The following is a 5,792-nucleotide window of genomic DNA, read 5'->3' on the forward strand; positions in this document are numbered from 1 at the left end:
CAGTGTAACTGTTAAATATATTTTGAACAATAAAAACACAGTATTATATTACAACATGACATTTTTCCACAAATAGATTAAATTTTTCACTATAAAAAGCCATTACAATGTGAAGGAATCCATCCAATCCATTCATTCAAATAGCTGCAGTTCCCACTCTCATATCAAAATGAAAAAAGTGAACTTACCAGAATAATGACTTCTTCTTGGCTTTATCTCTTTCTTTGTGTTGCTCCCTCCATCTGACTGGAAAAGCTCACACAGACTTGCTGGATGTGATCAGGGAGGAAGGAGGTGAGAGAAAGGACCACCACTAGAAAGGAGGAGAGTGATAAAGTCTGCTCCTACTTAAGGACCCCCCTCCTTCCTCCACGCCTAGTGGGCCCACTCTCTCAACCACCATGGAAAATATTTGTCTTGGACTTACAAAAAGAGTTGCATTTTTACACATATTTGTGCATCAAATATCATCAAATACTCCCTTGTATTCTTTTTTTCCCTCTTATGTTCTCTTTTTGTAATTTTTTGCGATGTTTCTGCAAATTTTGCTGGTTGATTTAACAATCTAACTTAAGTAACTCAATGATTGTTGAATAATACATTATGTGGACTGCTGTTTTTTTTGTAATATATCATATATGATGTCTTCAGACTTTAATTGAAGATATTGCAGTTTTGCTTTGAAACTGTTGACAGCATGCCATGATTTTTGTTTGTGTTCTTTTTTTGAGGACTATAACACAAAAATAGCCTGCATGTTTTAACTTTGAACGGCTGATGACAGTTATTCCACTGTCTGCTGTATGTAACCCGACTTATAGCAGACATTATAACACCTAGACACAGCTCTGATTGAATAAAGCCCTGGTCTGAGAATCATGATTCAGCTGGAATACATAGCATAACACTGCAGGTATTCAGTGCGCACTCTGGGGGACAGGAACCTCTCGCTATATGAATCGGCTGTTTGTTGGAAGTAATGAGATGTAACTACGTGGGAGTTATGTAAGTGACCAAGTATCCACCAGATTTAAGGAATACTCTGTGAAGGCTCTGAATCTCTGACCAAATGGCCACCCACCATCCCACCTTTTGTAAACCACATGAAGACGAGTATATTGAGGGTCGAGAGCACAAGCGACATTTTCCTAATTTTACAGGACAGTAAAAGCAACGTTTATATCACAGGAGCTTTTAGATAAAGATAATGTGAGGTTCACTGACATCAAATAACATTCACTTATTTAATGAAAAGCATTTGTAGATTTCTAACTTAAGTATGTTCTTACTTATGTGCCGTTCTTGTGAAGTCATACTACCACAGGATAGAATTTCAGTTTATTCACCCCATCCCAAAAAAGTAATGATTTTTAATGAATAGATTAGGGCTGAAAAATTGACTTTCTTTTTAAATTGCAATTTGGACTAGTGCCATATCCAAATCACAGGAGGCATAATATATTTTAAACGCAAAATATTTGTCAACATGCCATTGTGAGTTAAGTATTGTGGTGCTGCAGAAAATGCCGACTTGAGAAAAAAAAAATCTTTGTTTGGTACAGATCCTCACAAGAAATCACACCATGGTCATTTTAATCTCTTTTCCATTGAAAATGGGATTAATAATGCAGAAAGGATTGTAGAACCTGATAATGTAATAAATTCCCGATAATGTAATAAAAATCTGCACTTGAGTCCATTGAAAATGTAATAAAACCTGATAATAATAACTTCCCGATAATGTAATAAAGTGCATTTCCCAATAATGTAATAAAATTTTTACCAATAATGTAATAAAGTATAACATTAATGGAAGGTTTTTGGTCAAATCAAAGATGGCGGAAAATTCAATATGGCCGAAAAACCATTACTACATTATTACATTATTGCATTATTGCATGACCACCCATTACTAAAAAAGGATGAACGGGTCAAAAGTTAATAAACATTCAACTTTGACCTGTTGGTGGCGCTAGAGCTCTGGAGCTAGAGTTGATACACAGTATCTCCACTTGAACCAAGTAATGGGTGGTCTGCTGTTAAATTATTACAATAGTGGGGAATTATTACATTATCAGGACTTGGGAAATGAAGGTTAACCTGATAATGTAATAACCTCCCATTAATGTTATACTTTATTACATTATTGGTAAAAAAAAAAAGTGTATTACATTATTGGGAAATGCACTTTATTACATTATCGGGAAGTCATTACATTATCAGGTTTTATTACATTTTCAATGGACTCAAGTGCAGATTTTTATTACATTATTGGGGTTATTACATTATCGGGAATTTATTACATTATCAGGTTCTACAAGGATCTTTCCCTCCAATATCGTGAGTAATTTCGCTATCATAATATCAGGTAAAATAACTGCAATTAGATATTTTTTCCAAAGCATTCAGCTCTAGTTTACATGCAAATATTTGTAGCAGACAGATCGCACAAAAATTAGTGCAATGCTGTTAGAGGTCACTGTCAGATACAGATTTTATGTATCTGGTGATTTGTTCTTCATACTATGACAATTGATGGACATAAAGTTTGATTTAAAAAAATAGTTGTTCATCACCTGGTTACTGTATTGCAGCATATTGCTTTGTAACCTCTGTATCATGATACGTATTATATTGTCCCAGTCTTGCCAATACACAGCCCTAATGCCAGCCATAATTGATTATTGTTAAGGCAATTCTGATATCTGACAAAAAACATACAACTAATTATTACTCATATGTGTCATGATCATTCTAACTGAGATGATTTCATTGGACATGCTGCACATTATGTGGTCACTCACCTTATATGAGTCCACAGTGTGCTTTAAGATGTATTATCTAATCAATACATTTATAAGACATGGTTTTGCAGTCAGAGTATTTAAGACCATGACCATATTGCATAACAGCTGTAAGACTCCTGCCAATGCTGAAGAGCAGTCCTCTCATAGTTTATTACTGTTACATGTACTCTATATATGTTACAGTGTGGGTGTGTGAGAACCCTCACAGTAAAAAAACATATTTACCTGCAGATATTTTAGTTGCAAATATGTTGAGCTAACATGCTTTTCTTGGCAAGTACACCATGTTCTGACTGAAAGAAAATGAACCCACGGTTCATTACTGACAACTAGACAAAAGAACAATTTACTTATTATGGTTATTCCAAGTATTTGCAAATGTCAAACCAACAGCTGATGATACACACTGAGACAGTTTCTTCCCTCTCACATAACACCTTGATTTAATTCAAAGCTGGGCTGTTTGTGGATTAATCAGTTTGTGGAGGCAATTAGAGGAGGGGGGGTGACAAAGACATAAAATGATGCACCCGCGCCATTAAACATTAACTAATCCCTTCACATACCCATAACACCTGAATCAGACATGATGAGAATATCAATAAAAATAAACACGCCTTCACATAGCCTTTAATGCATGCACACACGTGTAGGGATGGGAGTTCTGCGTTGTGGTCCGATTCTTTATCGATTCCCTTATTGATTCCTGATCATTTTTCCGTATGGGAAATGAAGTCAGCCTAGAGTGTAGAATCAGTGTTGACCAACAGTCCATCTGTCAAGGAATCCACAATTTGGACTGTTTCTTCTTTTCCACCATTACTTCTTGTTTCAAGTTTCCAGCAGCTAGATGCATCAGTTTCACTTCATTGTTTTGCAGTTTGAGGCAGAAGATTCAGATGTCTCGGCCGATTGGGATCTGGTTTCAACCAGACGCGACTCCAAATTCCCATCTGTAATGTCATCTGTTTATAACTTTATATATAATTTGGGACCAACAGGTTTTTTTCACAGCATACATATGACATAGTCATATGTATATATATGTATATATGTATATATAGTCATGTCATAGCAGGAAAAGCTGAAGTGCTGCTATTAAAACGATGATGTCACAGTGAGCCAGCATGCACAATACAAGAACCCTGCAGCTGAAGAAGCTGATTGGATTTCAGCCGTCGTTCATTTCATTGATTTACTCCTGTGCTTCTCCAGCTAACATGTCAAATGTCTGTGAGAAATATCTGTCCTTATCACAGACCAAGTTACCTCAGTATTAAGATAAAAAACAAAGAGTAATTGTCAGTAAGTGTGGACTCCTGAGTGGGTGGTCCCACTCCATCAGTGCCTCCATCTGCTGGCAGCCTGCAGGAACAGCTCCGCCTTCACTCCGTAGACCACCCTCAGACCGCTGACCCTGTGATGGCCTTTGGAAAAATGGCCTGAGACACACCTTCAACAACTAAGGCCACTGCACACCTGACAAAACACACCTGGTCGTACAAGCGCATTTCACAATCCCCCAGCCAATTTCACAGTTGATGATCAAGCATATTCAGTGTGTTACAGTCGGTGAGCGTGTTCTTGTGTATTTATGGTAAATCTCTTCTGGCGATCCACAAATTGAATATATGAAAGAAAATATAAATGATTCACTCGCCACTGCCAATCTTTTTTTTTTTTTGTATTTGTGTTTTATTGTGTTGTGCAGCCTGAGCGGTGACTGAACCACCACAGCGTCTGATGGATTGAGACTCTAATCATAAGCACACGTCTACACTGCTTAGTCATGACAAGTCATTGATTACTTTGAGAAGGTTACAGTAAAAAGAAGACCACTTTTTCAGATGTGCTGTTGCTGTTGGCTACTGACGCTGCACCAAAGTAATCCCAAGATGAAAATGTGTGATGCTGAAGTCTGCATATTTATTTACCCTTTATTGATTCAAATTTAATGAAATGTCTAATGGCAAAAGCTGGAACAGTGCAGGCATTGATCTGGCTGCGATTGAAGTGATGGTCAGTACTCCCGTGTTGCTTACATTGGACCGGGCCTCAGAGATTAGAATAATATAAGCACATAAGCCTTTACTTGTTCCTCACCTCCACCCACGCCTCCCTCCTCCTCCTCCTCCTCCTCCTCCTCCTCCTCCTGCTCCCTCCCAAACCCCACCTTCACTCCCATTACCGCTCCCTGCATCACCCACAACTCAACATGAAGTATATAATTGCAGTATCTTCTGCAGAATGTTTTATATTGGAGCACATTTGAGAAGAGGATTAGTAGCTCTCTAAAGCTAATAAATAACTATATTCCTTATGATTGGTGTGACTCCACTGGGGGCCTGTGAGCCAGTCTTATGTCTTATGTACAGACTGTTATGCCACTTTATGTGTATGCACTGTGCTAACCTCAAACCACTCCCCGCTCCCTTCTGCCTTACCTTGCAGATGTCAAGTAAGGAGGGGGGTAACTTTGAGGGGGGTTGCGTTGAATACAGAGACCCCTCTCAGATCCTTTTACTGCCAGCAAGAGAAAAAACCCATAAAAAAATAAATACATTCAGCAGAAAAGCTAAATCAAACCAGTACACTAACTGTACACTATTTGGAAAGACATAAAAGAGCTTTTTTTTTTCTCTCCTGCTGCTGTGATGAGTTCCATTTCAAATAATTATTTCAACTTGTACACATTTAAAGCAAAGCAAAGCTTCAACCAGTTATACACATACAAAGGCGTTTGTAGTTAAGAGGTGTTTTTATTTAAACACTGGAAGCAGTATAAGACATTTTTTTCTTTTTTTCACATGATTTTTTATTTGGATGTTGATGCTAGATATTTCACCCAGTTTTACATGATTATAACATTATTGTAACAGCCAAGCCCTCCAGTTAACCCGGAGCTGTATCAGACATAAAGAAATATCAATGGTTACACTGAAAGTGGTAAACTTAAATGACACTTTTGGTGGAGTCAGTCATCCA

The sequence above is a fragment of the Centropristis striata genome, chromosome 8 (assembly GCF_030273125.1).
Source record: "Centropristis striata isolate RG_2023a ecotype Rhode Island chromosome 8, C.striata_1.0, whole genome shotgun sequence".
NCBI classification, from domain to species: domain Eukaryota; kingdom Metazoa; phylum Chordata; class Actinopteri; order Perciformes; family Serranidae; genus Centropristis; species Centropristis striata.